The sequence below is a fragment of the Larus michahellis genome, chromosome 5 (assembly GCF_964199755.1).
Source record: "Larus michahellis chromosome 5, bLarMic1.1, whole genome shotgun sequence".
Lineage (NCBI taxonomy): Eukaryota > Metazoa > Chordata > Aves > Charadriiformes > Laridae > Larus > Larus michahellis.
Genome location: NC_133900.1, coordinates 71,391,792 through 71,399,015, shown reverse-complemented (window position 1 = coordinate 71,399,015; position 7,224 = coordinate 71,391,792).

The window sequence follows — 7,224 nt, the reverse complement described above, 5'->3', positions numbered from 1 at the left end:
CAGATCCCTTTCTGGTATCAATATTATCAGATATCTAATCAAACCAATCTGCAACTCTGTGCAACCAACCTGTGACTCTATGCAATCGGCGTGCATCAGGACTAGAAAATTTGGAGAGTTAAAAACAATCCTTAGTTTGCTGATAGGACAAAGACACCTTTCTGGTCCGGATCTGCTACGTGCTCTGGCAATGCTGCTGCAATTGCGACAGCAGCAATTAATTACAAAGCAAGCCAAGTAGGCTGGGTAAACTCTGCATATAGTAGTTCAAACAAATCTTGAATCCTTCCTGATGAAGAGGAGGAATACATGATTAATAGGTTGTGTGGATCAATAGGGCACTATACTAGCTGCAGTATAGATGGAAAGGAATTTTTTGTGCTGTTTATTTCATTTTCTCCAAGTAGATATGGCACTTCTTTTTAAAAGACCCGACTGGAAGTTACAGCACTATATAACAGTAGAGGTGCGTGCAGTAGGTGACTGATTGGTTGGTGTGTTAATTTAGTGGAGCTCATCCACTATGACTGTCTTAGGATATTCTGAACTGTAGGGACACCGAGACCAAGGTCAGATTCTGCTGTTATTTGGGGAAGTGTGAGTCTATGTTATCTGGCAAGTAGTTGCTGCATGTGTAACTGAGGGCATTGTTTTCCTGTTAATTTTTCAATCATTTTGTCCATTGGATTAATTCATACTCATTAATAAAAGTTTTTCTCATGAATTGTTGAGAAAAAAGTTATCAGAGCCACAAAATGAAACAAACCCTGGAAAGTTTACTTCATTTCATTCATTTGCTAATGTAGAAACTGTTTATTTTGCTAAGAGTTCTGCTAAGAATTTTCAGTACCTGCAACCATTTGTCTTTTGAAAGAAAAAAATATATATTAGCATGACCATCTCATCTCCTTTTTGTCTGTGACATTATTAGCTACTGTCCCCTCACTGAAATCCCCTTTAAAACTCCTTCATATCTTAAGTTAGACTCTTTAGCCTGGATATTTTCAACTGATTCATGGAGAGGGAAAAAAAAGGAAATATTATTCTGTTTTCTTCTGAGCCCGTTCTTCATGGAGCTTAGCATGTCCTGGAAGCAGAGTAATCTCATTAAGGTTAACTCGGTGGGAGCTAAAGTGGCTCACCAGTTTGCAGGCTCAGCCCCCTAATTGGTGCATGAATGAACTGCTGACAGAGTTAGAGCAGAACATTACGAATGAGAATAAAAGGTTAAATCTCATTTCCTTCCTGCACAAGCTATAATACTTGAGTGTGTTTGTTAGGCTAAATCATGTCAAATTTGTTATATGAACTTGTTTCATTCAAGATGAGTATTAGGAAGCCATTAGGCTTTTGTATGTAAGCTGTTGGTTTAAACTATATGTAGTACTACTCAAGGACTGGATGTGGTAAAACCTGAATTTGGTGGCTCAAAGATGGTACAGTGCATTGAGTTGGTGCTTTTATGGAACCGTCTATGGTGGCAACTTCCAGCTTGGAGTTCACCTGCCTGTATTTGACGCCAGGAGTCTTTTTTTTTCCTCTGTATGTTGTTTATCTGATTTTTCTCCGTCATTTTATTGACCACTGATTCGGTCTTTCTGACCTCATTTCTAACACCTTCCCTCATCCTCACTACTCTGAATACTTTCATATATCGGCAAACTATCACATCTCATTGCTCCCCTCCCTTTCCAGGTTGTTGCTGGACAAAAAAAATCCCAGTAAGAATTACTACAGAACTCTACTGATGACTTCCATTCACATCTTCCCTTCCTGTCTTTTCACCAGTTATTCTTGCATGCAAGGACATTCTTTCTTATCCTTCTAATTTTGCAATTACAATCCAAGTATAATAAATTATGCCAATAACCAAAACCAAAATCTGCCAAACTGGTCATGCCCACAAAAATCTTACCTGCTGATATTGTCAGTGCTGATTTCTGAAATGCTGAATTTCTCAAAAAGTCAAGAAACACCAAATATTTGATTTTTCAAATGAAGAGGCCAGTACTGACAAGGTATATCAAAACCTGGTTGATCAGTTCATATGAGTTTCAGTTCATCCAGGTCTTTCATCCTGTAGAAGTTTTCATTACTCATTTCATCCGCAGGAACTTGGGCTTACTAGTTCTTCATAATGAAAGATCAGTAAATAACTTACTTAAAGTAAATAAGAAGTTAATATTATTTACCAGGATGCCGTGTGTAACGGGCATGTCTGTATTTAGCATCATGTTGTTCTTGGTGGCTATGGAACCTAACCCTTCTGTGTTGCTCTGTTTTGATAGCTCTTTCAGACATAATAGATTAAATATATGAGGAAGGATGCCATTTTTATTTGACCCAACACAAGTTACAAAATTAATGTGTAAACAGATCTATTATATAGCAACTAGGAGTTGGTAACAGAACAAAGACTTCTTTTCTCTCCTTTAAGCGCTCTGTAAGTAACCGTGTTTTAAGTCAAACCGAAAATAATTTTTGTTGCAGAAATTTTCAGAAATTTGATGGTTTAAAACTGAGAGTCACTGTAATATTTTGTTTGACACAAATATGTCTTTTTTTTTCTTTTCAAACCATTTAACAAGTAATGTGTCTTAAATTTAAAGCCTTTAGGGAGCTATAGCGGTGAAAGACATATGAGATCTTACCTTGAATTCTTTTTTTTTCTTTTATGCCATTCCTTTTTGTTGAAGTGTTACACTTACCATAAATTTCTGAAATCTTTGTTGGTTAGGGTCAGCTCTCCTACCTCAGAAGTGGAAGATTTAAGTTAATAGAGCAGAGAGTCTTTCATTAGAAGTTAATCTGAACACAGTATAACAACTTCAACCTTAAATACCATTTAACCATACACAAAACGCTTCCTGGATTCTACTGTAAGCTTAGAGTGTAGCACTGAGGAAATAAAGGTGATAAAACAAAGCTTCCTTTGCTTTTCTAGTCTACTTGCAAATGCAGCCAAAAATGTAAGGGGTTCCTTCAAAAACAATTTTTGACATTCAGTTTTTTTAGACTGTTTTTTCAGTTCAGTTTTTTCAGTTTTTTTTAGTTTTTTTCAGATTTTTTTTTTTATTTTAAAATGTAATGGCCAAATAAGTCCAAAAAATTACTAATAGATTCAGAATGATCACCTGTTCACTGGAAAGGTTACCCAGGTATATTCTTTAGTCAACAACTGTGCTTTTATTTAATTTTCTGTTAACAACAACGTCAAGAAATCTTGGATTATGCTTTATAATAAAGGAAAAAAACAAGTTTGGTTTGATCTGGAATGTTATAATTTTTCCCTGTTCACTCTTCTGACCATTTATTTTACAGGTTGGAGGACCATGACTGTAACTCAAAACAGCAGAGAACAACTAACAGGAATTGGCTTGGTAGAAAACGGTAGGATAAATAAAACATTATTTTATCAATTTGAAGTGTGGAGGACAAGGGAAAGCTGCCTGTGAGGTCTGAGGAATAAAACTGGACGTCAGACACCAGAACAACAGCTGTTAATAAGATGGGTAGAGGCTTGGAAAAGGTCTGGAGGACAGTGAGCTTCTTTAGGGACAAAAGGAGTAAGAAACACAGGAAACAGAGCCAAAGTTTCCAGCCAGAGACTATCAGAGAAGAAGGAGCAAAGAAGAATAGTGGACCTTCCAGTCACACAGAAGCAAGATGAAATGGCCATCACTGCAGCAGTAATTAACATCTTTTGGCACTCGTTACCTTATCTTTCTTTTCAAATAGTATGATTAAGACACAGCAGTCAGGGGATTAATAATACATTCCTCTTCAGTTTCATTGGTTTATAGGTTCTGTAAATGCATTTCTGTTGTTTACTTACCAGAAAAAATGCAAAGCTGAGTTCCTTTTTTCTGATGGTTATGACCTTTAGCTAATATAGTAATCATTGCTGCTAACGTTAGGATTCAACAGTGATTTTCTATTCACAAATGCTTTTCACAGACATTTCCAACACAGGCAGAAATTCCTGTTGGCATAAATGGACAATTATCAAAATAATATTGTTTAGCAAATCTAAAGTTTGACATATCCATACAAAAAAATCTTTCAGATGTTAAAATAAATGTAGATACATTTATAATATTATTCCTGAAGTTAAGAACGGGAGAACAATTACCAGTACAAATATTTCCTTGTTTAATATAATTACAGCTCAAATGTAAGGATTTAACATATAAGTCACCTCAGTTGCCAATGTTTATAGTTTATCAAGAAAAACAAAAGTACTGCATACATTCCATAAAAACCATTTGTGCAAGACAATGTGGATTTATGTGTACACTAATAAAATTGCAAAGATGCCTGCCAGGAAGATAAAGGAGATACAGTACATGAAGTAAAGCATAGTCAGATAATTTGACACCAAAAAGCAGTAGTCGTGCGGTTTGGCGAGGTACAAGAGAGAACATTCTTTCACCTGTCAGGGACAACATGTTCAGGTTTTAGTGACATAACTCATTTAATTTTCATCTTGTACAAAGGTAAGCACATCTATACAGAATGGAAAGCCCTGAAGCTATAAATGCATAATGAACTGAAGCTGAAAAGATTTGTTGGTGTCACTACAGTTGCAAATAAAATTATAACCTGCCTTGTTAGTACATTTTTCGTGGAACGTGTCTAAAGTGGTGCACAACACTTTGTCTGTTTTCCTCCTTTCTCCTGTAACTTAGGTTCAGAGACAGTCTGAATGTCTAGGACAACTTGAGCAGATGTGAAGAAGTGAGACCCTCTGTTCTTCTCCAGCAGCCCTGCACAGGTAATGCTAGACATCAGGACAGATTTCGGCTCCTGGGGCCCCAGCAGCCTTCCCTGTCGCCACCTGCACCCACTGAACTAAATTTAAACACTCCTGCTGAGTTCAGTGATACAGGATCAGGCTTTGTTGCCCCATGCTTCTGCCCAGGTAATATCCACCAGTGGTGTCAGCTTTGAGATCCTTAGTTCATTATGCCAATTGTTTCCAATAATTTTCGTTCCATTCTCAAGGAAATTGTAATCTTCCAGTTGCATGGGAGGACTGGTGGTGTGGGGTCGTGCATGTGGCCTTCCCCACTTTGGCTTTCCACTCTGTTGCTGATCTCTCTCTTATTATGCTGGCAAAGTGTCAGTTACAGAGTGTAACACAAAGTGTCAGTTACAGAGACCACAAATCTGTGCATGCTAGTTCTACCTTAAATCCAAATTCACTGCTGTCCTATCTCTCTTCTGATCTTGCCTCTTCTATGAGAGACACATGTCAAGGCCAAGGTAAGGTCTAAATGAGACATTAAGATATCTGTGTGTCTAAACCAAGTGAACACACATGTTGCTAATGTCCACACACACCCACTTTACCGTGTTTAGTTTTATTGTTAGCACAATGATATGCCCAAGAATCCTCCTGAGCTTGGTTAAATTTTCCTCCTTTTTTCTGGAGGGGAATTCCAGTTTTCAGATTCCTTCCATCTTCAACTGAAGCTCCAGCCCCTGGCTTAGAAAACTAAGGGGACCTGTCAGCGAGATCGAACCGCTCTTACAGCTCTGCCTGCTTATACCGGGTACCCACGCCTGTTGTTGGGGTGATTTAGCAGACAAGCTGTGCATTCCAGTAGTCTTCTCTGTGACTCACTATCATCTAACAGCATAATTTTCAGCCAAGGCTATTTTCCCATGTCTCAAAAGTTTGTAATATGTGTTAGGCAGAGTTATAAAAAAAACTGTAAAGCTTAAAAAGATGGAAATTCCTACTTCCAGGGCTTAAACCCTCAACAACCGAGGCACGTACTCTAAGAAATCCTATTACAATCCAGTAGATTTTACAGGATCAGGCTATTAACTATAAAGCAAGGCAGAAAAAGAGCATCTTTGTCATGATTTTCCTGCTTTCTTTGCCTACTGGAAATTATTCATCTAAGAGCTAAGTCTCAATTGAATGTCAACACGCTGACTTTGCAATTTAAGATACACCTGTTTGTTACAGGACATCTTTCTGATTAAGAGCATTCATCACGGTACCTGTACATATTTTTCTCTGCTGATGAAGCTGAGTCCTGTTTCAGAAATCTCTGGCATTACTCTGCAGATAAGAATATTGCAGAGAAAGCCATGAGTCTAACTCTCCTTGGAATGCCACCAGGCATTTTAAGTCTCAAAATTAACTTAACTCAGCCCTATTCACAAGATCAATCAGTTCCCTCTCAAATATATTTTACATGAAACAAATTTGTGAAAAGTGTTTCTTAAGCAATAGAATTTCAATGCAGCTATTGTGGCAATGCATATGCATCATCAAATTGTTGGCTGGGGATGTGGTTGCTTGATCTATTATGCAGTCATAGGAATAAGAAACACACTGTGCTCCTATTTATCGTTTTTTAACATTTGCAGCTCACTTGATAAGTGCCCCTGCATGAAATTGTCCATTTTCCGTTCTGAGTACTTTGTCGCAATTTTCCAGCAATAATAACAAAATAGTCTGTTAATAACATGAACTGACAAGTTTTTTAGTATGACCATTGCATTCTCAGCAATACCTAGCAATCAGAGATAATGAAAAGGCACATTCTTTGTCCTGACAAGTCACAGTTGCATTTTCATATTCTTGAACAAACAGAAATGAAACAGTTCTCCCAACCAGAGATTAAAAGAATTTGGTTCACTCAACAAGCAGAGGCAACATAAGAGTATTCATCAAAGCTAGGAGGATAAAGAGGAGGCATAGTGGTTTTGGATCGCAGTTCGTACTCTGGTCTTTTGCTGGAGTTAAACGTTGCTTGGGACAAAACCTGAAATTAGAAGAATATGGCCCTGGGTGTCTTGTGACACATCTCAGATTAGTGGCTTTTTTTTGACCTATTGTCTGTAAAACAGGTAACCTGCATACTCCAGTGACTTTCAAACTTGGCTTTTTGTTGTGTGCTAGGACAGGTACTGATGAGGCTTGGAGCCTGTCCTCACAGTGCCTACCTTTCCTCTCTATATACCCCTGGTTTCCTTCAGGGAGTGAAGAACAGCAGTGACCTGATACAAAGTCTGGCACTTCCCTAGCCTCTACCCTGCAGTGTTTAAGTACTGTATAAAATGGAGTTAGCTTTAGAAAAACACAGCCTTGCAACTGATTTCATGCATCTAATAATAGCCTCATAGGTGAGGAACAGTGCATGTGCCTCATGTAAGCAATGATACTGTCAAAGTAGACAGAGACATACAAGCTACAACCTCAAAAAA